This window comes from Lactuca virosa, chromosome 2, assembly GCF_052849685.1.
Source record: "Lactuca virosa cultivar CGN04683 chromosome 2, Lactuca_virosa_CGN04683_v6, whole genome shotgun sequence".
Classification (NCBI taxonomy): Eukaryota; Viridiplantae; Streptophyta; class Magnoliopsida; order Asterales; family Asteraceae; genus Lactuca; species Lactuca virosa.
In genome coordinates this window covers 57590469-57614044 of record NC_136427.1, presented here as the reverse complement: position 1 = coordinate 57614044, position 23576 = coordinate 57590469, and positions in this window count along the sequence as shown.

Sequence of the window (23576 nt, the reverse complement as noted above, 5' to 3'; positions counted from 1 at the left end):
TCGTGATCTAGTTAAGGGAAGAAAGCAGGGACTTCTTATGCAGCTGATGGCGGAGAGTGAGTTGGTGGTTACCCAAGGGCAAGCCTAGGATGAGAGTAGCAGAGAGCAGTAGCAGTAGAAGGGACTTGGTGGAGTCAAGGCAGTTCTTGAGGAAAGTACGGATATATGTGGAAGGTAGTATGGGCCCGTACTACTGAAAGCAAAGGATCCGTACTCGAATCAAGGAAGGCTGAGATAAGACCAGGGAACTTGTAGTGTATGTGATCCTTCTAGTTATATTAGTATTCTGACGCTTGTTATGATGTGTTTTCAGAATGGTGGTTTTACGCCCTATACCAGCAGATAGTAGTCCGAGCGCAGGAGAGGGATCGGGCTTAGGCTCTGGAGCCAGGCAGTTAGATGAGCAGACCAGGGAGTTCATCTCCTCGGAGGTCACGCCCATCATACTAGACCAGACTCTTGTGATTTTTGGATCGGTCAAGGAGGGTATTTTAGAGCTTCTGGATGAGAAGCTGAGCGCATTCCGCACTGAGATAGCGGCCATGATGGGATCGCGCACATTGACTTTCAGGGAGTTCAGAGCTTGTGGAGCTCCCGACTACCATGGGGCTCGGGAACCCATTGCGAGTACCAGATGGTTGGCGGATGTCGCCAATGCGTTCCGTACCAGCAAATGTACCAAGGGGGACAAGGTCAGATTAGCATCCTGTCTTCTGAAGGACAGGGCACGAGATTGGTGGGAGGAGGTCGGGAGAGCCATTGGAGATGACAATGTGTTGGATGCTATGACCTGGAGTGATTTCACGGCCAGGTTTAGAGTCAAGTTTGCACCTGTTATTAAGGTGCAGCAGCTTGCTAGGGAGTTTCAGGACCTCTAACAGACGATGGAGACTGTGGCGGAGATTACCGCCAAGTTTAGGGAGAGGGCCCTTCTTGTTCCATAGTATGTGGCAGACGAGCAGATGAAAAAGGTCGGATATCATGAGATGTTGTGGAGTGATATCCGCCAGTTTGTGACCCGATCCAGTTGCAAGACGCTGGAGGATATGATAGCGAGGGCTCGAGAGAGAGAGAGTTGGATTTAGAGATGGAGAGGAAGAGGAAGCCAAAGGGAGTTCATTCAGGAGGTTCGGCCAAGAAGCCCGAGGTATCAGATCACAGATCTCGGAGCCAGCAGATCCACGGTTGTTGTGGCAAATGCGGCAGGATGCACGAGGGAGCGTGCAAGGTAGGGAGTTCGGGTTGCTACAAGTGCGGCCGAACTGCTCACATGAGTCGAGATTACACAGCTACTACCACCACCACACGAGCATCAGATCTGATTTGCTTTCAGTGCAATCAGAGGGGACACAAGCGGTCCTAGTGCCCGAGCTTAGAAGCAGCAGGGAAGGTGGTAGCACCTTCTCCTGCCACCTTGAGGATTACACATGGCCGTCAGGGCCGGGCTGATGCGCCTACGACGCGGAGCAGGGCTTTTCAGCTTACTGCAGAGGAGGCACGAGCAGCTCCTGACGTAGTGACGGGTATGTATTTTCCTCTTATCTCTCTATTTTATAATGTTTGTTTCTCATGTTTATGTGTTTGTGTATAGGGTCGTTCTTAGTGAACGACATTTCAGCTATGGTATTGTTTGATTCGGGGGCTACCCGATCATTTGTGTCGCTTGCACTTAGCAAGCGATTTAGCAGAGTTCCAGAGGAGCTGGATTGCCCACTCGACGTTGAGCTAGCCGATGACAGGACCGTCAGGGTCACGAGAGTTCATAGAGGATGTACATTGCAGTTATTTGATGAGCAGTTCTCAGTGGATTTGGTTCCTATTCCCCTGCGAGGGAATAAGGTTATAGTAGGTATGGATTGGTTGAGCCACAATGGGGCAGTGATAGATTGTGAGCAGCAGTTGGTTAGAGTTCGCACTCCCAGTGGGGGAGAGTTAGTGATTCAGGGCGAGAGGCCACAACACGGACCGATTTGCTGTTCTGCAGCGAGAGCGAGACGTCGCATTCAACAGGGCTGTACGGGATATGTCGCGTATGTCATGGATACCCGAGATAAGGGTAAGACGAAAGTCGATGATGTACTTGTGGTACGAGAGTATCCAGATGTGTTCCCGGAGGATTTGCCTGGGGTACCTCCGGAAAGGCAGGTTGAGTTCCGGATTGACCTGGTCCCTGGTGCGGCTCCGATAGCCAAGGCACCATATTGATTGGCTCCTCCCGAGATGCAGGAGTTGTCTACGCAGCTGCAAGAGCTGCTAGACAAGGGTTTTATCATGCTGAGCAGTTCACCATGGGGAGCCCCGATCCTATTTGTGAAGTAGAAGGACGGGTCGTACCGTATGTGCATAGATTACCGGGAGCTGAATAAGGTAACGGTGAAGAACCGTTACCCACTCCCGAGGATAGATGACTTGTTTGACCAACTTCAGGGAGCATCTTGGTTTTCCAAGATTGATTTACAGTCCGTATATCACTAGATGCGGGTCAGAGATGATGATGTGCAGAAGACCGCTTTTAGGACCCGCTATGGTCAATATGAGTTTGTGGTGATGCCGTTTGGGCTCACCAACGCTCCGACCGCGTTCATGGACCTCATGAACCGCGTATGCAGACCGATGCTAGATCGTTCTGTGATAGTATTCATTGACGACATCTTGGTTTATTCCAAGACTCAGGAGCAGCATGAGGAGCACCTGAGAGAGGTGCTAGAGACGTTGAGGAGGGAGACACTTTTAGTAAACTTCTCCAAGTGCGAGTTCTGGTTGCATGAGGTGCAGTTTCTGGGACACCTCGTCAACCAGAAGGGTATATTAGTCGATCCGGCCAAGATAGAGGCCGTGATGCAGTGGGAGGTCTCGAAGTCTCCATCCGAGATTCAGAGCTTCCTGAGTTTGGCAGGGTATTACAAGAGATTCATCCAGGATTTCTCCAAGATAGCAGTTCCGCTGACCCGACTGACCAAGAAGTCGGTGGTGTTTCACTGGGGTCCTGAGCAGCAGACAACCTTTGAGACGCTCAGGCAGCGACTATGCGAGGCGCCGATTCTTACCCTTCCAGAGGGAGTAGATGACTTTGTAGTCTACTGTGACGCTTCGATCACAGGTATGGGAGCAGTGTTGATGCAGCGGGGTCATGTGATATCTTATGCCTCGAGACCGTTGAAGCCTCACGAGGCTAACTACCCGACGCATGATTTGGAGCTGGGGGCGGTGGTGTTCGCCCTCAAGATTTGGCGGCATTACCTCTACGTGGTCCGGTGTACTATCTACATGGACCACAAGAGTTTGAGGTACCTCATGGACCAGCCGAGTCTGAACATGAGGCAGCGACGGTGGTTAGATGTGGTAAAGGATTACGACTGTGAGATCCTTTACCACACGGGCAAGGCCAACGTAGTGGCCGACGCCCTGAGTCGCTCGGCGGTAGTGGCTCCGATCCGAGATATCTGTCTGAGGATGACAGTGATTACTCCACTATTAGAACAGATTAGGGAGGCGCAGGTTGAGGGCCTGAATGAGGAGCGCCAGAAGTGCGAGAGGATAGTGGACCGAGTAGCTTCGTTTGATTACGATAGCTGAGGATTGTTGACCCTGCATGGGAGGGTCTGGGTACCGTACTGGGGCAGAGTACAGCAGGTGTTGATGGATGAGGCCCACAAGTATCGGTTCTCCATCCACCCAGGGGCGAAGAAGATATACAGAGATCTTCGACCCGATTACTGGTGGCCCTACATGAAGCAGGACGTAGCTTGGTATGTGGAGAGATGCCTGACCTGCAAGAAGGTCAAGGCAGAGCATCAGAGGCCCCACGGCAAGATGCAGCCGTTAGACATTCCCGTGTGGAAATGGGAGGATATCACTATGGACTTCATTACTAAGCTTCCCAGGACCACACGTGGGGTTGATTCGATATGGGTCATCGTGGATCGGTTGACCAAGAGTGCCCATTTTATACCGATCCAGGAGAGCATCTCGGCTGAGAATTTGGCGGAGATTTATGTGCGATAGGTAGTGGCACGTCATGGAGTGCCTGTCTCGGTGGTGTCAGACTGAGATGTCCGGTTTACTTCCAGGTTTTGGAAGTGGTTTCACGACGAGATGGGTACTCGTCCTCCATTTCAGCACCGCTTTCCACCCTCAGACGGACGGGCAGAGCGAGAGGACGATTCAGACTCACGAGGACATGCTTCAGGCATGTGTGCTAGATTTCGGTGGCAGTTGGGATACGTATCTTCCATTAGCGGAATTTTTGTATAACAACAACTATCACTCCAGTATAGACCGACCTCCCTTCAAGATGCTCTACGGGAGGAAGTGTAGGACCCCAATCTGTTGGGGTGAGGTCGGTCAGAGAGGCATGGGGAGTACGGAGGTAGTACTGAAGACCACAGAGCGGATTCAGCAAGTCCGGAGCAGGCTCCAGACTGCTCAGAGTCAGCAGAAGAGTTACGCCGACAAGTGGCGTGCAGATTTGGAGTTTCAGGTGGGCGATATGGTCCTCCTGAAAGTGTCACCCTGGAAGGGTGTTATTAGGTTTCGGAAGTGGGGAAAGCTGGGCCCCATGTTCATTGGTCCATTTAGGGTTTTGGCACGGGTGGGTTGGGTTGCCTATCGATTAGATCTTCCAGTAGAGCTCAGCCAGATCCACAGCATGTTCCATGTTTCTTAGTTGCGGAAGTGCCTAGTGGATGATTCAGCAGTGGTACCCCTTGAGGACATTCAGATTGGCGATAGGCTGAACTACATCGAGAGACCCATGGCGATTTTAGATCGAAACACAAAAGAGCTGAGAAACAAGAGTGTAGAGTTAGTGAAGGTGGAGTGGCAGCACCGCAAGTTTCGGAGTGGATCTGGGAGCCCGAGGAAGAAATGAGGGAGCACTACCCAGAGTTGTTTTCAGAGACAGCAGACTTCGAGGACGAAGTCTAAGACAAGTGGGGGAGAATTGTAACACCCGGTCTCAGGTACGCATTTAAATTCAAGCCAACCCCCTTATTTTACCCTTGAACTTGGCGAGTTGGAGGCCCAACTCGTCGAGTAGGATCGACTCCGGGTCGGGGGATTAAGTGACCTACTCGATGAGTCGGAAGACCGACTCGGCGAGTAGGAGCTGTCTGAGTGAAACCCTAAATTGGAGGGTTTGCACCCTATTTAAACATCTTATGAGGCTTACACCCCAGCCTCCATCACCTTCAAGCTCTGCCCTCGAAACCCTAATCAATTGTGAGCATTCGTGAGCAATTTGTGCCTTTCCTTGTGATTTGAAGTTAGAAGAAGGAAGGGAAAGCTTGGTGAATCAAGAAGCAAGTCAGTGGATCCAGAGTTGTGGTTGCACTTCCAGTTATTTGAGGTAAAGAGCTCCTACCTTGACTCCTTGTTTATTAGATCTACCTTGAGGCTTCAATCTTGGCATCTTTGGGGGCCTTTCCAAGCCATTTCGGATTTTAAAGTGTAATATAGGGTAAATGGTTCAGATCTGGAACCTTGGAGGGTTCTCATGGCATAAAGTTGCCAACTTTATGGCCATGAGAACCCCATGCATGTAATAAACCCAATTTTTGGTCTTTGGAGCTTAAAAGTCTCATGCATGGACGTAAAGTTCATGACTTACGTGTTACATCGACCTTAGGAGCCCAGATCTACCCTTTGGATGAGATTAGCACAACAGAAATCGAGTTATGGGCATGGACATTAGTTGACTCGACGAGTCGTTCTTGGGACTCGGCGACTCGGGGGTTTGGTTCCCCAACCTTTTATGACTCGAAGGAATCTAGATGAGTCCAGAAGGGGGACTCAACAAAATAGACGTAGTTATGGACCTGGAAACCATGGGACTCGACGAGTGTATGAACACACTCAACGAGTCCAAGGCAATCTCCCAACCCATGAAGACGGACTCGGCGAGTTGTTCATACAACTCGGCCTGTCACAGACTAGTCACACTCATATGATAAAGATGAACTCGACGAGTTCAAGGATGAACTCGGAGAGCCAGATGAAGATAGTCCCGATGTTATGTTTGAAGGAGAACTCGTCGAGTTCTTGCTAGACTCGACGAGTAGAGTCGGGGTTGGGAACAAATGAAAAAATAGGGACTCGACGAGTTGGTGAACCAACTCGGCGAGTCAGGTCAACTGGGTGTTGAATTTGACCAGGATGTTGACTTTAGCCAGGGGTAAAATAGTCATTTTACCCTAAGAGTAATTCTCAGTTTTTGACTAAGTACCTTTATGAAAATTTATAGCCGAAGAGTCGCCGGAGCAGCAGACAGAGATTCCTCACCCAGGGTTGCAACAGTCAGTCACTCGAGGTGAGTTTCCTTCCAGTAGTAACGGGTCTACGACCACAATCCCGACCCATTTAAGTTGTAGAGTATGCCGGGGTGAGCCCGATGTCGGGGTTAGCCCGATGCATTTTGTTTGTTTCCGGACATCGGTCCGATGCCAGGGCGGTCCCGAGATGTAGTTAATTATGCTTGATGTCTTTGTGATTCATGCATGTATATGTGTTATGTGTTATGTGTCCCGGACTCCGACCCGATGCCGGGCAAGCCCGATGCAGTATATGTAACTATGTTATATGTTATGTGTGAAGTGTTCCGGGGTAAGCCCGATGCCGGGGCAAGCCTGATGTATGTTAGTCATTATGCCATGTATTATGTATTTCGGGGCAAGCCCGATGTAACATCCCAAAATTCAAGGCCAAAAATTTCATTTTTAGATAAGTTATTATAAAACCAACAATATAAGAAAACATCCATAATATCATGTCACGTCAAAACCAAGGTAGAAATAATCAAAAACTGTTATCTTAAAACAATATCAAAGTGTCATCCCAAAGATCTCATGTGCGGAAAACCATCGTGTGATGCGCTGCGATCGACCCGACTCCTTTCCGTTGAAAACAATTACCTGAAACCAAAACTGTAAACCGTAAGCACGAAGCCTAGTGAGTTCCCCCATCATACCACATACCATACAATCACATATTGCCAGGCATATCTGGGTGCCCGGCCTACCCTGCTGAGCATACCGGGGTGCTCAACCTACCCCACTGTTAGGCATACTGGGGTGTCCGACCTACCCCATGTCAGGCGTATCTGGGTGCCCGATCTACCCCTTCGGTATCTTTCAACCGGTAACCGGGAGCTTGCCTCCCCTTCGGTATCTTTCAACCGGTAACTGGGGACTATTTCACCCCTACCACTATCAAATAAAAGCATAACATAAACACATAAATCACATATTGCCTAGCATATCTGGGTGCTAGCCTACCCCTTCGGTCCTGTCGACCGGTAACTGGGGACTATTTCACCCCCTACTACTACCACATAATATCATATCGCATATATCATAATCTGTCTAACATAGCTGGGTACTAATCTACCCCTTCGGTCCTATCGACCGGTAACTGGGGACTATTTCACCCCTTATTATCACTATTACATAAAATCATATCATACTAGCACATAAACATAACATGTAGTAGCAAACATAGACAATTATCACAAAGACAATCATCTAACAACTCCTACTGGTGGGCCGGCATTGTGGCCGTAGACCCAACCCTACTGGAAGGTAACTCACCTCACACTGCTGAAGTCCTGTAGACACAATCCCACACTGCTGAAGTCCCGCAGACTCAACCCCAGCTGCTGGATGACAGATTCCCGAACTGTCAACACCAAAATAACACCCAATTAATAATTGGGTTCCACTACATAACCATGAGTCCATGCTTGGGGGTAAAAGACTACTCTACCCCTAACTTGGCTTGATTCAAGCCCGGGGCCCAATCCAAAGGCCCAAAAGTCCAACTATGGCTCAAAGCCCAACATATGGCCCAATTTTCCAAATTCGGCCCAAGCCTTTACATGGTCTTATTCTAAGGCCCAACATCATATAATCATTAAGGCCCAAACTATGGCCCATCTATGGCCCAATTTTCCAAATTGGGCCTAAACCCCTTACATGGGCCTTACCCTAGGCCCATTAAATTATTCTAGTCCAATTGCTTGACTTTGGATGGCCCATTAATAACCCAATCATTAAGGCCGAATAAAGAGGCACAACAATAAACCCAAGTGAAATTAGGGTTTCACATAAAATGACGATTAGGGTTAAGTGTTTCTCACTTAACCCATTAAGGACTTAATCCTCTTAGGACTTAATTCATTAAGTCCAATATTGCTTAGATTAATCTTTGCCAATGATTATTATTTAATATCTTAAGTTATTAAATAATTCCCGTGTGTCCCGGTTAATTCCCCAAATTAGGGTTTTATTGGCATTAGGGTTTTCCAATCCAAATATTAGCCCATTTATCAATTTGTTGGGCTTTTAGGTCAATTAGGGCTTTATTGGATCAATAAGGGCTTACAAGGCCCATTAGGGTTTCAAGCACCCCAAAAGAATCAAACTCAACGAGGTTAGCACACCACCACCCGACATGGCGGCCGGTGACGGCAGGAGGCGGCAGCCACCACCCCACGGTGGTGGTTAGGGTTTCTTTCCATTAATCAAATTGTAATTTACACTTTACAATGCTGAAACTAAAAATAAACACACACACTAAAAAACATAAACACACACACAGCCACCCTATGGTGGCCGGTGGTGGTAGAAGGTGGTAGCCACCATGGTTGGCGGCCATGGTGGATATCTATTCTGTTTTCCGGCCATCAACACTTTCTACAACAAAACACACACACCTACATGATTTTTATTTGCCTAAAAGGTCCAGCCACCCTCCCTTGGTGGCTCACGGTGGCGGCAATAGGTGACGACCGGAAACGCGAGCACGAGCTGGACACCGAACTACTCTCAACTCAGCCACCGCGGTGACAGATGACGACCGGAAACGCCGAAACGATGACCCAAGGCCACCGGTCAATTCCTGTCGACGTGAACGACAGCAAATCATAAAAAGAATGAAGAAAAAGGAGTATATGGGTGGCGCGATCCATACCGAGAGCTTCCAATTCACACCCGACGTGCATAGCGGCGAACACAACGCGGTTCACTGGAGGAGAGCAGCGACAATCGTCTGTCGGCTTCTTTGTGTTGCACTTCGTCGCTGGCAGCAGCTTCGCCGACGATGTGGTTGCGGTGAACTCCGAGAGCGATAGACATGGCGGCTGGAGAGAGGTAGAGTGAGGGTGGCGGCCGAATGAAGCATCTAGGGTTAGGGTTTGGCCGGTGGTGACGTTTTATACCCGGCTCCACAAAAAGATTGCCATAATGTCAAGATCGGCCCTCCCTTTCTCTTTTTCTTTCAAAGTAAATCCAAAAATTACCTTTTCAACCCTGCCCTCTAAAATTCTTCTCAAATCAAGCCCAAAACTTACGCTTTAGCCCCTGACCCATAAAATCTTTTCAACTTTAATCTCATCTTTACCAAACAACCCCTTAACCTCTAAAATCTTTTCAAATGTAGTCCCAGAAGTTACCATTTAGTCCTTGCCTTCATAAATACTTACATAACTAATCCGTAACTTACACTTTTAACCCCCAACTTCTAAATTATGCCAGTTAACTCCTCGAAATCACACCTTGCTATATAATAATTAATTTTAGGGATACTATTCCTTCATTAATTTGTTTATTTATTTAATAAATAAATAGGCTGTTACAACTCTCCCCCACTTAAATTAGATTTCTTCCTCGAAATCATTCCTTACCATTCCTTATACTACAAACCACTCTTGTATCATGGCCACAACCCTGCGCATAGCCCCAGCCTTCCCAAGGCATTCCAAATCATCCCTCGCAGGGTTCTAAAAACCCGGAAGTGAACGAACTTCTTGCAACAATATCACATCTATTCCGTCTGAAATCTGCGGTTTCGAGGTGGTCTGATTTCGTGACAAATCGCTCATACTGAGTCATTATCGTTGAACCCAATCTACTTATCCCATAACCGACCACTCAACTTCTGATAACTCGAGGATCCCACTATGAAACAAGATTACAGACCTAATTATCCCTGCAGATCACCTATACTTGGCCAAGGCTCAGCTAATCCTGTTGTGAGTGATAAATACTAACACTGCCCAAACGCAGAAACTGCCCGAACACTGAACCACCTGAAGCAGTATGTTGCCACATGGCTGCTTCCTAAAATCTAACGAGACCTACCTGGTCTCAATTCGTTCACAATTCATCTGAAAAACCAGGTTCCAGCCCGGCTGCGGAGCCAAAGGACTCCCACTTAGTCGCCTCGCACGACTTCTGAACGAAATCCTTCTCTGGAACTAGTTGCCACTAGTTATCATGTAACTGCGACTCCAACAACTTTCTGATCTAACCGATCGGGTCCATGCGTCGAATCCTGAAGTCACCAAGTCCAAGGCTAAAAGTGATTGCCACCTAACCGATGGTAGCCTTATATCACAAGCAATCTTATATAGTCCATTGCTTCCCTGATCCCATAACTGTAGTAGCACTCCTACAGTCTCATTACTGGCTTAACCAGATCTAATCCATTTGGGTAAATCCGAAATCCAATCCGTGGATTTCCATATCCTCAATGTTATCTGCCAACCAAGTGAAGGTTGTGGCTACACACAGAATTACATCACTCAAGCACTATCTGCTAACCTTGTGAATGCTACGGCTGCACCCGCAGACTTACAACACACTAGCACTATCTGATCACTAGTGAATGCTACGGTTACCCCCGCAGTCTTACAACACTTTCCATGCTAACTGACCACTAGTGAATGCTACGGCTACCCCCCGTAGTCTTATAACACTTTCCATACTAACTGACTGCTAGTGAATGCTACGGCTACCCCTATAGTCTTACAACACTTTCCAAACCGGGTCAAACACACACTCGACCTAACACACCACTGAACTTGAGTCCTAACCGAAACTCTAACCTTGTTCCCAAAACCTGCTATCACGTGGCCCCACTATATCAGTACCGCACCCATGCCCGTGATCAAAGCGTCACAGTAAACCACGAAATCATCTACACCCTCTGGCAGGGTGAGAATCGGTGCCTCGCACAACCACTGTCTGAGAGCCTCGAAGGCTGCCTGCTGCTCAGGCCCCCAGCGAAGGCCACCGATTTCTTGGTCAGTCGGGTCAAAGGAACCGCAATCTCGGAGAAGTCCCGTATAAATCTCCAGTAATAACCCGCTAGACCCAGGATACTCTGAATCTCAGTTGGAGACCTCAGAATCTCCCATTGCATCACGACCTCTATCTTGGCCGGATCAACCAGAATACCCTTCTGGTTGACAAGGTCCCCAAGAGATTGCACCTCGTGCAACCAGAACTCACATTTGGAGAACTTTACAAAAATCTCTCCCCTACATAGATTCGACTAAGTCTTCACGGTACGTGAGAATTGAAGGATTCCCAATCCTTCTTACTTCCTAAGAGTCTACTGATGACAACCTGTGCTTACCCATGCTAGCCATTACTTACCAGTTAAACCTTAAGATCGCCCATCCTCTAAAATCTTGAAGAGTACTCTTGAATCTGGTACAGTCTGACTCCTCAAAGCATCTCCCATACTGTCCACTGAAGAACTTAATCTTTACTCTGGCTGACGAGTCCTCGTTCTCACTTCCAATGTTGCAGCACCACTGAACTCTAACCGAACATAGCCCACGCGAGAAATGAAATTCTCTTGAACATCCAATGACCGAACACCCAACTAACTCCACTATCTTCATGCTACCAATCCTCCCCTAGCAACGGTAGTGCCTTGAACTCTGAAGTTCATCCATAGAAAATTGTCGACCATACCTGAACCATGATAGAATCACTAAACGCTGACTTCACTGGAGAACTATCGCTCTACTCCTGACCAGGTATCCTCTAAATAATACTCCTGCATAGACCCCAACAAAGATCCGGAATGATAACGGTACACGCGGCACCCACTCCGCAAGATGCGTTCCTCTGTGGGTTTATCAAGGACCTTTCGGCATGCAGGATGGCATATATGATCCTTGATAACCCAAACACTAGCAGAAAATCAACCCGAGGTCTGACTTATCCAAACTCACTCACAATTCTAAAGCGATACGTATTCCCAACATCCATCTAGTAGCAATCGAAGATGACATACCCGCAACATTTGGAGGAATACTGATGACATTCTGCTGACATGACCAACCCCGCTACCCTGTAGTAGCCTAAACCCTTGGAGCGACAAACTCCCTTGTGCACTTTCCTGCACGTGCTACACTGACTCCGGCCCTGCTCGCCTTTCACTCGATGATCAGAAGTCATGGGTATCTTCCCGGGACCCTCTACCATACGCACCTGGCACAACCCTTTCTTTCCAGGGTGCTCCAAATCGATCTCGCATCTGCAACTCTTGGAAATCATATCCTTCAGGGTCTGACACCCAGTCACGCTCACTAGTTCGCTTGCCAATGGCTAAGCTACAACAACTGGAACATCCTCTTTCCCCAAACTGGGTCACAAACTTCTCCCCGAAGCTTCTCAGATTCTCCAAGACTCTCACCGATTCGAGTATGGATCCTGTTCTTTCAGTAGTACGAACCCAATACTACCTTCCACACCTATCCATACTTTCCTCAGCATTCCTCCCGAATCCTCCAAGTCACTTCCTCAAACCGGTACACCCAAGTCTCACTGAGCCTCACTACTAACTCACTGAAACATATCCTAGGCTTTCTTAGGATCCCGAACTCGCCCAGTCCTCAGCCACTGAAAGATTCCCAGTAATGTCAACTAGCTACCTCATGAATGTAGCTAGCTCATATTACTAAGAGTCCCACAAAGCACAAAGCAAACAGTATTTAGACAATGGAAAATCTAACCATCATATTCCAATCGAACCATTCTATCCTCTACTCAGGATTCTGTGCATGCAATTCAAAGGCTCATACAATCAGGCATAATCTAAACAGGCTATCCTATCACTGACGGATCAGTACTATCATGCAGCTCATCAAGCACATACAGCAGGCACATAAGGCATCCTTCCTAGATCCTCAGCCCTAGTCTAGCATGCAGTTCTCATACACATACAGTAGGCATATAAGGCATCCTTCCTAGATCCTTAGCCCTAATCTAGCATGTAGTGCTCATAATCATATCATATCATAACATAACATGTATGGGTATATTGGGGAAAACTTACTTGAGCTCGGCTGATTGCACGCATGACACACCTTGTTCTTTTCAATGTTCCTTTCTCTTTTCAAACTTCTTTTTATAAAATGGTTTTACTTTTGAAAAAATTTCATACCAAATCCTTAGTTTGAGTCTAGACACACCCAAAAGTATGTCCGAATCCCTCAAACCAAGGCTCTGATACCAACTTGTAACATCCCTAAATTCAAGGCCAAAAGTTTCATTTTTAGATAAGTTATTATAAAACCAACAGCATAAGAAAACATCCATAATATCATGTCATGTGAAGGTAGAAATAATCAAAACATGTTATCATAAAACAATACCAGAGTGTCATCCCAAAGATCTCATGTGCGGAAAACCATAGTGTGATGCAATGCGATCGAGCCGGCTCCTTTCCTTTGAAAACAAGTACCTGAAACCAAAATTGTAAACCGTAAGCACGAAGCTTAGTGAGTTCCCCCATCATACCACATACCATACAATCACATATTTCCAGGTATATCTGGGTGCCCGACCTACCCTGCTGAGCATACTGGGGTGCTCAACCTACCCCACTGTCAGGTATACCGGGGTGCCCGACCAACCCCATGTCAGGCAAATCAGGGTGCCCGACCTACCCCTTCGGTATCTTTCAACTGGTAACCGGGAGCTTGCCTCCCCTCCGGTATCTTTCAACCGCTAATCGGGGACTATTTCACCCCTACCACTACCTAATAAAAGCATAGCATAAACACATAAATCACATACTGCCTAGCATATCTGAGTGCTGGCCTACCCCTTCGGTCCTGTCGACCGGTAACTGGGGAGTATTTCGACCGGTAACTGGGGAGTATTTCACCGCTACTACTACCACATAATATCATATCACATATATCATAATCTGTCTAGCATAGCTGGTTACTAGTCTACTCCTTCGGTCCTATCGACCGGTAACCAGGGACTATTTCACCCCCTATTATCACTATTACATAAAATCATATCATACTAGCACATAAACATAACATGTAGTAGCAAACATAGACAATTATCACAAAGACAATCATCTAACAACTCCTACTGGTGGGCCGGCATTGTGGCCGTAGACCCAACCCTACTGGAAGGTAACTCACCTCACACTGCTGAAGTCCTGTAGACACAATCCCACACTGCTGAAGTCCCGCAGACTCAACCCCAGCTGCTGGATGACAGATTCCCGAACTGTCAACACCAAAATAACACCTAATTAATAATTGGGTTCCACTACATAACCATGAGTCCATGCTTGGGGGTAAAAGACTACTCTACCCCTAACTTGGCTTGATTCAAGCCCGGGGCCCAATCCAAAGGCCCAAAAGTCCAACTATGGCTCAAAGCCCAACATATGGCCCAATTTTCCAAATTCGGCCCAAGCCTTTACATGGTCTTATTCTAAGGCCCAACATCATATAATCATTAAGGCCCAAACTATGGCCCAATTTTCCAAATTGGGCCTAAACCCCTTACATGGGCCTTACCCTAGGCCCATTAAATTATTCTAGTCCAGCTGCTTGACTTTGGATGGCCCATTAATAACCCAATCATTAAGGCCGAATAAAGAGGCCCAACAATAAACCCAAGTGAAATTAGGGTTTCACATAAAATGACGATTAGGGTTAAGTGTTTCTCACTTAACCCATTAAGGACATAATCCATTAAGTCCAATATTGCTTAGATTAATCTTTGCCAATGATTATTATTTAATATCTCAAGTTATTAAATAATTCCCGTATGTCCCAGTTAATTCCCCAAATTAGGGTTTTATTGGCATTAGGGTTTTCCAATCCAAATATTAGCCTATTTATCAATTTGTTGGGCTTTTAGGTCAATTAGCGCTTTATTGGGTCAATTAGGGCTTACAAGGCCCATTAGGGTTTTAAGCACCCCAAACGAATCAAACTCAACGAGGTTAGCAAGCACGAGCTGGACACCGAACTACTCTCAACTCAGCCACCGCGGTGGCAGGTGACGACCTGAAACGCCGAAACGATGACCCAAGGCCACCGTTCAATTCATGTCGACGTGAACGACTGCAAATCACAAAAAGAATGAAGAAAAAGGAGTATATGGGTGGCGCGATCCATACCGAGAGCTTCCGATTCACACCCGACGTGCATAGCGGCGAACACAGGGCGGTTCACCGGAGGAGAGCAGCAACAGTCGTCTGCCGGCTTCTTTGTGTTGCACTTCGTCGCTGGCAGCATATTCGTCGGCGATGTGGTTGCGGAGGACTCCAACTTCAACGGCAAGGAGGCGGTTGGCGATGGTGTTCCGGTGAACTCCGACGGCGATAGACATGGCGGCTGGAGAGAGATAGAGTGAGGGTGGCGGCCGAATGAAGCATCTAGGGTTAGGGTTTGGCCGGTGGTGACGTTTTATACCCGGCTCCACAAAAAGATTGCCATAATGTCAAGATCGGCCCTCCCTTTCTCTTTTTCTTTCAAAGTAAATCCAAAAATTACCTTTTCAACCCTGCCCTCTAAAATTCTTCTCAAATCAAGCCCAAAACTTACGCTTTAGCCCCTGACCCATAAAATCTTTTCAACTTTAATCTCATCTTTACCAAACAGCCCCTTAACCTCTAAAATCTTTTCAAATGAAGTCCCAGAAGTTACCATTTAGTCCTTGCCTTCATAAATACTTACAAAACTAATCCGTAACTTACACTTTTAACCCCCAACTTCTAAATTATTCTAGTTAACTCCTCGAAATCACACCTTCCTATATAATAATTAAGTTTAGGGCTACTATTCCTTCATTAATTTATTTATTTATTTAATAAATAAATAGGGTGTTACACCCGATGTATTCTAGTTATGTGTTATATGTTATTTGTTTCGGGCTTCGGTCCGATGTCGGGGCAAGCCCGATGCAGATTATGTGATTATGCTATGTATGTGCCGGGGTAAGCCCGATGCCGGGGTGAGCTTGATGCCCGATGCGGTCGGATACCGGGGTGAGCCCGATGTCAGACAGGAGTCCGATGTCGGGATTCGTCCCGATGCAGTTGGGAGTAGTCCTAGAGCTTTGTTATTTCTTATATGTGCTTTGTATGGTATGTGGTAGTTTTGGGGAGTTCACTAAGCTTCGTGCTTCAAGTTTTCAGTTTTGGTTTTAGGTACTTCAGCTAGTAAAGGGAAGGGCTCGAGTTAATGGCATGGCACACACCACAGTTTTATTAGCCTAGGAGCTTACTCTGATATTTTATATGAGACAGTTATATGTTGATAGATTTTATGAGATTTTGAGATACATGTTCGATGATTTTATTTTATGAAGATAATATTATGTTTGTTAAATGATTTTAAAAACAAAATTTTTGGCTTGTATTTTTGGGATGTTTCACCAAAGTTCTTAAATATTTAGACATTTATATTTAATTGTTTTTAATTAACTCATTTAATACATGGGTCTTACACCTAGTGTAGCAATAAGAGAAAATAAAGGCGGACAAAAGTTGGAGAACAACATGCTTGGGGCCAATTTTGTGCCATGTGACTTAATAATATTCACTTGATTTATTTGATTTTATAAGGTAAAACGTAAAAAACAAAAAATGATGCTTTTAGCTAAAAAGATCATATGCTAAAATTGACCTCATTTGTGAAAGAAAACAAAATCCGCCCAAAACGACGGGGGGGGGGGGGGGGGAGGGGGGAGAATAAAAGTAAATACATAAATAAAAAAATAATTATGAAAGATGATAGGGTATCTGACATGAATATTAGATTTTTTTAATAGATGGTTTTAAATACGCTATTGGATACTGCTATTCAGAAATATAAATTTCAACAGAGAAGATTTTAAGAGTATTCAATTCTTACACATCACAACTTTTATTTATTCATTCGGGGCAAAGCCCTTATTTATACATGATAGAAGACTCTTCTGGAGAGTCCATGATTACAAAACAACAAATATTGCCTAACAATTATTTTACATGACTAAACTATACCACTCACACTTATTTTATTATGAGACAATACACTACTACGAGACTTTATTTTCCTAGTATCTTAAATGATTACAAATGACAATCAACTTACATTATTAGAAACGACAGAATTATATTACTACATTCTTAATGCTTTATTTGATCATTGCTTACGTAATTGCCTCGTAGAATCTTTGTTGATTACTTCTTTGAATGTTCTTCCTTTTACTGAATACGTAGATAGTGGGAAAATAGAGTCTTGTAGTAGTGTCTTGTCTGATCATAGAATACATGTTAGTGGTATAGTCTAGACATATAAAATAATGTTAGGTAATATTTGTCGCTTTGTAATCATGGACTCTCCTGAAGAGTAATCTATCATGTATAAATAAGGGTTTTGCCCCGAATGGATAAATCAAAGTTGTGATCTGTAAGAATTGAGTACTCTTAAAATCTCCTCTGTTGAAATTTATATTTCTGAATAGCAGAGTTCATTTGGTATCCAAGATCGTATTCAAAACCATCTATTAAAAAATCTAATATTCATGTCAATTACCCTATTATTATTCATAATTATTATTTATTTATGTACTTACTTTCAGAAATATAAATTTAAACAGTGAAGATTTTGAGAGTACTCAATTCTTACACATCACAACTCTGATTTATTCATTCAGGGCAAAGCCCTTATTTATACATGATAAAAGACTCTTCTGGAGAGTCCCTGATTGCAAGGAGACAAATATTACCTAACAACTATTTTGCATGACTAGACTATACCACTAACACTTATTCTATTATGAGACATGACACTACTACATGAATCTATTTTCCTACTATCTTATATGATTACAAATGACAATCAACTTATATTATTAGAGACAACATAATTATATTATTACATTGTTAATGCTTTATTTGATCATTGTTTACGTAACTGTCTAGTAGAATCTTTGTTGATTACTTCTGTGAGTGCTCTTCCTTTCACTGAATATTAATTGTTAGGTAATATTTGTCGCTTTTTAATCATGGACTCTTTAGAAGAGTCTTCTATCATGTATAAATAAGGAATTTTCCCTAAATGAATAAATGAGAGTTGTAATGTGTAATAATTGAGTACTCTCAAAATCTTCCCTATTGAAATTTATATTTTTGAATAGCAGAGTTCATTCAGTATCCAAGATCGTATTAGCAAAAAAAAATACATAAATAAATAATAATTATGAATGATGATAGGGTAACTGACCTGAATATTAGCTTTTTTTTAATAGATGGTTTTGAATACGATCTTGGATATGGAATGAACTCTGTTATTCAGAAATATAAATTTCAACAGAGAAGATTTTGAGAGTACTCAATTCTTACACATCACAACCCTAATTTATTTATTTAGGCAAAGCCCTTATTTATACACGATAGAAGACTCTTCTGGAGAGTCCATGATTACAAAGCGACAAATATTACCTAACAATTATTTTACATGACTAGACTATACCACTAACACTTATTCTATTTTGAGACAAGACACTACTACAAAACTTTATTTTCCCATTATCTTACATGATTACAAATGACAATCAATTTACATTATTAGAAACAACAGAATTATATTATTACATTGTTAATGCTTTGCTTGATCATTGATTATGTAACTGCCTCGTAGAATCTTTGTTGATTACTTCATAGAATGCTCTTCCTTTCACTGAATACTTCACATTTTTATTATTATTATTATTATTTTTTTCGGGGGGGGGGGGGGGGGGGGAGGGAGGGAGGGTGTTAATTGGGAAGATTTCATATTAACCTGCGATTGCTGACGTAACCTACAAAAAGTAACGTTTTCAGAGAAAAGTTTAATTTAATTTTTTTATTGTTTTTGAAAGGCATCTATGGTCTTAATTTTTTTTAAAAGACATGTATTGTTTAGGTTAATTTTCGTATACTATTCTTACGAAACTCTAGTTTTTTTTTCTAACATTGAACCTTTATAAATCATTTATACAAACTCCGTTTGGGGTGAATTTTGTTTGATCTATGTTCTGCTTAGTAAGAGCTATCTATCCATGGACATGTCCAAATTTGGATTACCGAAAATGCATACTTTTTTAGGTTCAAAATAGGCTCCTTGGTGACAAATATGAAAATCGTCTTACTTTGCACTTTCATAATTCTTTTGTATGAACTCCGTTTTGGGTGATTGCTTTCATTGTGTTATAGGTAGCAAGGACTATCTATAGACGTATCACACTCCAATTTTGGAGGTAATAAAATCATATGTTTTTAAGCTCATAAGTAGGATGGTTGTGTTGTTTTAAGAATTTTCGAAATTAAAGTAGATTTCACTTATTTCATCACACACAATAGTGGATCTTATATAAAAATACTAGTACACTATAGATATAAAAATATTAAAGTTAGAGAAGGGGTAACACCACAATACGTTGTTTGGTAACTCTCGTTGAGGACATGCGGTAGAGCGTTCACCGTTTTAGTTCGGTACATAGTTTGATAGACAATGAATGTTAATTTAAACTTAACAACATTATGAATCTCTTGCATGTTCAACGATTTCATCGTTGTTATCGCGTGTCCACACGATACACCATTTTTTTACCATTTTCTACATCTACAAATCATATGATCGAGATGTGCATATGTAGTTTGTAAAGAATTTATATTTTCATTGTTCAAGCTATACACATGCCTTTCCCACCAAGCTCTACACTTGTGCATCCTCATAACGAAGCTTGGTCTCATGATAACGTGTGAGATCACCATACTTCATGTATGTGAAAAAAACAAAATTTATTGTCATGTAACACTTAAAATTAGTTATATATCCATAAATATGGACAATTATTTTCTAAATATATATTTACCTAAGTTCAAATAGCATCATGAGCACTTGTTGCATTAACCCATGGACAAGTCCAATGAAGGTCGTTATCGGTAAATCATGTCTACCAACGAACAACCTTTGCACGACACGAGGAATATCAATTGAAAAAACGTCAAAATGGGCTTTAGGGCAAAGAAATTTCTCATTTTGCAATAACAATTTTTTCTATCTAATGAAGTGCATTTTCGTTGTTCATTACTTGTTCAAGGCTATTGTTGTTGGATCTATATGCTCAATAATCATTTTAGAATGATATTTGGCAAAAAAATATGATCCTACAGGGTCAAAACTTTAGCAAGTCGTCACTTATTGATTATTTATTAAAAATTAGAGTATTTAATAAATATATTAAATTCTCGTATTTAATTAGGGTATAATTATTATTTTATGAAAATAATATTTTAGAGAATATAACTAGCTATTAACTCATATGATATGATTTAATATGTTGTGTACTAGTTTTTGGATACTTAAAAGTTCAATAGACTTTAACATGTTGTAACACTCGGTTTCAGATTTGCTCTGTTGCCTGGGGCTGCGGCCTAGTCATCAGTTGTCATGAGGCTTAGGGCTTCGAAAAAGGAAGGATTTAACCCATTTCGGATGTAGTTGCCATGATATCAGTGATCCAAGTATTCGAGTATGTCTTCGGAGCCAAGGGTGTGATTGTAATTGGGTATCTCGGTAATTTATAGATTTTGTGTTTTGTTCGGGAGGTTTTATGATTTGGGTTAGGAGCGTAGGGCTTCTCGCCACCTTTTCATGGATATAAGGTTCGTTGGAAACGGACCTAGGACGAGGGAGTTATGGTATTTTGAAGTTATTGGCAGTTTTGGTCCCTAATGGAAATATTTGACAAGGCAGTCCCATGCATGCTAGGATGCATGCGCGTGAGTTCGCCCAATGTAATCTGGGGTACGCCCAGCGTAGTGCTGGATAAGTGAAACACGGGACTTACAGCTGTACGCCCAACGTACGTGCAGGATCCCCAAAACCCTAATTTTTAGAGTTGGCTCACTATTTAAGCACCTTAAGTCTAAGGTGTGTGCCTTTCATTCATCTTCCAGTGTCTTAAATCCTAAATCTCGAGTTATAGCTTCATCCAAGAGTGTTCTGTGCCTTGTATGTGCATTTTTGGTGGATTCTAGTGTATTTCAAGAAGTGGAAGGTTGGTACAAGGTGGTGGTTCAAGGAAAGGCTTGTGGATCTGGACTCCTTGCTGCATTTTCAGCTCATTGAAGGTAAAAAGTTCTTAGCTTGATCATTAGAAGTTGGTATCTATGATTATGTGGGTTTTTGGTCCCATTTTGACCTCTTAAGTGAGATCCAGTGGTTGGACACCACTTCAGAAGCTTTGAGTCGCCACTCTTGGCAGATCTAAGGTTATAAGTTTATAAAAATGCTTGCTTGATGCTTAGATGATGTCCATGCATGTTCTTGTGGGGTTTTAATGGATTAAATTGGTTATTGGGTCCCTTTGGGTGATGCAAATGCATAAAGGTGCCGAATTTATGCATTAAGAGATTTAGTTGGAGGTTCCCTAAAGTTTAGACGCAAAATGCTTAATGGGTTAAGTCGAAATCTGAGTTTAGAGAATCTGTGATTACGCCCCGCGTAACTAGAGTTACGCCCAATGTACCTCTTCTTTGGTCGCGATCGAGAGTCCTCGAAGTACGCGCAGAGTAAGCTGGGCGTACGCCCCGCATTCGTGGCTCTATGGGCCTTCGGGCTTGTCTCATGTTTGGGCTTTGATTATGTGTTGGGCTTTTTGGTCAGAGGAATTGGAGAATTTTAGGACTTTTGGACATGTCTTGTTGGGCCAGGGGTAAAATGGTCATTTTACCCCAAGTTTGGATTATGGATCATGGTTTGGAACCTAATTGCTGATTGGGTGATATTTTGGTATTGATAGCTTGGGAAGGCATCAGAGCAGGAGCTAGGGATTTCTTTCAGTGAGCTCCTACATTCGAGGTGAGTCTCCCTTCGTAGAATATGTGCGTCGAAGGCACCAAGGGCGACCCACTTGTATGTTATAGTAGGATGATTGTCTGTGTGATAATTTTCAGTTGTGCATGTATTGCTTGATGCTTTTTGTATGATATTATGTGGTAGTGGTAGGGGTGAAATAGACCCGAATCCGATTGAAATAGACCGAAGGGGTAGGTCGGGCACCCTGATATGCCTGACAATATGTTATGTATGATATTATGTGGTAGTGGTAGGGGTGAAATAGTTCCCGTAATCAATTGGAATAATCTGAAGCCCAGGTCCGGCACCCAGATATGTCTGTCAAGGTTAGGTCGGGCATCCATATATGCCTGACAAGGGTAGGTCGAGCACCCATATATGATCGACAGTGTCCGGTTGAATAGACCGAAGGGGTAGGTCGGGCACCTAGATATTCTTGACAGTATTTTTGCATTATATGTGGTATTTGGGGAACACACTAAGCTTTGTGCTTACGGTTTTCGGTTTTGTTTCAGGTACTCCAGCTTTCAAATGAAAGAGATCAGGACGATCGTAGTGCATACACCCGTGTTTTCCGTAATACGTGATCTTTGGGAGTGGACTCTGATAATTGATTTATTTAAAATGCTTTTCAATGTTTTGAAGGAAGTTACAATAGTGTTTTAATTATATTGAAAATGAAATTTTTACCTTGGATTTTAGGGTCGTTACAAGTTGGTATCAGAGCCTTGGTTTGAGGGATTCGGGCATGTTTTCGGGTGTGCCTGAACTCAAACTGAGGGTTTGGTGAAATTTTTTATAAAAAGAACATTTAATTAAAAAGGGAATTTCTAATCAAAGAAAGGGGTGTGATGCATGCAATCGGTCGAGCTCAAGTAAGTGGTTTCCAAAATACCAATACATGTTATTTATGATATATGCTATGATTATGAGAATTGCGTGCTAGTTTAGGGCTAAGGATGTGCTCAATATTATGTGATAGGAGAGATGTATTTATATGCCTGATTGTATGAGCTTCAAAATTGCATGCTAGTATTGATTTTGGTTAAGTAGATAGAATGGCTTGATTAGAGTATGCGGGTCAGATTTTCCATCTCCTGAATGCTGCTTGCTTTGTGATTTGTGGGATCAACTACTAAGTGAATATGTTAAGTCATATGAGGTACAGGTTAAATAATCTAAGAGTGATGGATTTGACCATATTACGTAACTCTCGTTTGAGTCCAACTGTTCTAGGGTTGAGTCTTATACTCAAAGGATTATCTGATCTCTGTTGCATAGTACTATATTCATGAGGTAGTTGGTCGACGTTGGTGAGAGTCCTTCAGCAGCTGACGGATGGGTGGGGTTGGGAACCTAGGAGAGTCTAAGATATGCTTCAGTTGGTTTAGTGGTGCGGTTTAGTAATTTTGGATGCATTGGTTGAGGAAGTGACTTAGAGGATTCGGTATGGTTGCTGAGGAAAGTATGAATAGGTATGGAAAGTAGTATCGGGCCCGTACTACTGAAAGAACGGGATCCATACTCGAGTCGGTGAGAGTCCTGGAGAATCTAGGAATCTTATGGAAGGTGGATTCTTGAGCATGTTTTGATTGTTCGCTGGTCGTATTTCAGTTTGGAGATGAACACTCAGGGAGAT